This window comes from Schistocerca nitens, chromosome 5 (genome assembly GCF_023898315.1).
Source record: "Schistocerca nitens isolate TAMUIC-IGC-003100 chromosome 5, iqSchNite1.1, whole genome shotgun sequence".
NCBI lineage: Eukaryota > Metazoa > Arthropoda > Insecta > Orthoptera > Acrididae > Schistocerca > Schistocerca nitens.
In genome coordinates, this window is record NC_064618.1 from 513858141 (window position 1) to 513860528 (window position 2388).

The window sequence follows — 2388 nt, forward strand, 5'->3', positions numbered from 1 at the left end:
CTCCGTTTAAACTCAAAGTAACAGGATGTAAAGTAAGAAATAAATAAAAAATTATCTGGTCTCCGGGAGGTGTAATCTCTGGAAAATCTTGAGATGGCCCCTGCGGCGGTATGATTTGCAAGAGAAATGCACAGTAGTATTGAAACTGAACTGTGCGTAGGACTACGAGAAGCACTCGGTCGGTTCGGATGGTAGAATTCCGTCGACAAATAACGAAGTTCTTCGTTTACATGTTGGTGTCGTAACCATTTTTTTTTCATTTAGATGTGGAAAAGGAATCATCATGTTAGGAGAGTTAATACGGAAAAGATTACAAATGTGTTGGGAAAATGTATCCGGCAGCAGGCCCTTGCTATTCTGAAATTATCTGAGTCACTTATCGTATTAGCGTGGTGGGTGTGAGGCCTTGAGTGCTCGAGACTCATTACGGTTTCATTAACGAGAAGACACTCGGGGTACTTATCAGATGTGAAGCGATGAGGACAGCATTTGCCGTACAGATAAGAGGAAATTCCTACTGACCTTGTGGGTAACAAATGCCAATAATTTACATTAAAAGTTAAGGTCTGCTGTAGAACAGATGGGAAATAACTTATACGAATGTGATTTCAGTTACTAACACAGACAGCCTCGTGTACGGAGTATATTCTCTTATATTCTACGCCTAAATCGGGACAGAACCAAGAGAGAAGAAAAGCAGTTGTTAAACAACGCCGGTAATAATGCCAGCTTACAGCATTCTAAAGGGTGGTCAGAAACAGACTTGTAAGGTTGTTGCAGGGGAGGTTGTGCTGAGAAATAATTGTCAAGAAAAAATTCGATGCGTTGCACGATTTCCGAGTTATTTAGCACTGAAATTAGCCAATCACGTCGGCGCACTCGCAAATTCAGGCAGCCTGCAGGAGACAGTGTCGCCAAACGTGTTCTACGTTTTATTTCCTCAAACAGAATAAACATATCTTTCCTCTTCTAGTTTACCATTTCCGAAAAAATCAACGTTTGAACTGGTAGTGAGATTTGAACAAGCGGTACCTCACGGACCACAGACATCTGTCGCTACAGCGCTTTAGCCCGTGCAACTGTTTGAATTTGCGCTCAGAGGCCTGATAGATAACTTCATTGCTGAATAACTCGGAAAAAGAGTAACGTATCGAATTATTTGCTTTTATTTACCCTTAACACTTTTCAGACTGTTTCTGACCACCATGTTTAAGTCTGCATCGGACCACTTCGGCGCTTTTCGACGCATCGACGAACGGCGAGACCTGTAGTTGCTCAGAAAAACGCCTTTCGAGGAAGGCTTTTAGTAATTCATCCCCCTTCAATATAGTCAAGCAGCATAATGTGTAAGAAGGCTGTTTAGGTTTTTTTATTGGTAACGCCACGTAGCGCTCTGTATGAAAATCACTGGCTGTGCCGGGTGCAGTCTGTGGCTGGTTGGCATTGTTGTAATATTCGCTATTGTAGTGTTGGGCTGGTGGCTGTTAACAGCACGTAGCGTTGCGCAGTTGGAGGTGAGCCGCCAGCAGTGGTGGATGTGGGGCAGTGAGATGGCGGATTTTTGAGAGCGGATGATCTGGACGTGTGTCCATCAGAAACAGTACATTTGTAAGAATGGATGTCATGAACTGCTATATATATTATGACATTTGAACACTATTAAGGTAAATACATTGTTTGTTCTCTATCAAAATCTTTCATTTCCTAACTATGCCTATCAGTAGTTAGTGCCTTCAGTAGTTTGAATCTTTTATTTAGCTGGCAGTAGTGGCGCTCGCTGTATTGCAGTAGTTCGAGTAACGAAGATTTTTGTGAGGTAAGTGATTTGTGAAAGGCATAGGTTAACATTAGTCAGGGCCATTCTTTTGTAGGGATTATTGAAAGTCAGATTGCGTTGCGCTAAAAATATTGTGTGTCAGTTTAGTGCTGATCAGAATTGGTAAAGAGCGAAATGTCTGAGTACGTTCAGTTTTGCTCAGCTGTTTGAAAATCAAATAATGTAAGAGATTTATCAGCACAGTAATTCAATAATTTTTCTAAGGGGACGTTTCAAATGACATAGGCCATTACTGCTGCGATTTCAAGAGATGAACTGCAAAGTCTTTCTTCCAGCTTATAAAATGTCTTGCTCCTTCGTAGATTACGTCAGAATGTAACATGTTCTCAAGCAGAGTCAAAGCTTTAGTTCACTAATGTACAGAAAATCATTTCAGTATCTTGTATAAGGCTGCGTTTTCTGAAAAGAAAAGCTAATTCTGGTACTAACTCGCTACTAGAAGATAAACGCATTTACATTTGAGAAGGATTTATTTTTCCACACGCTGCTTTGTGTAGTCTCCTATTTGAAAGCAATAATACGTAAAGCTTGACACACTTTAAAAGTTAATG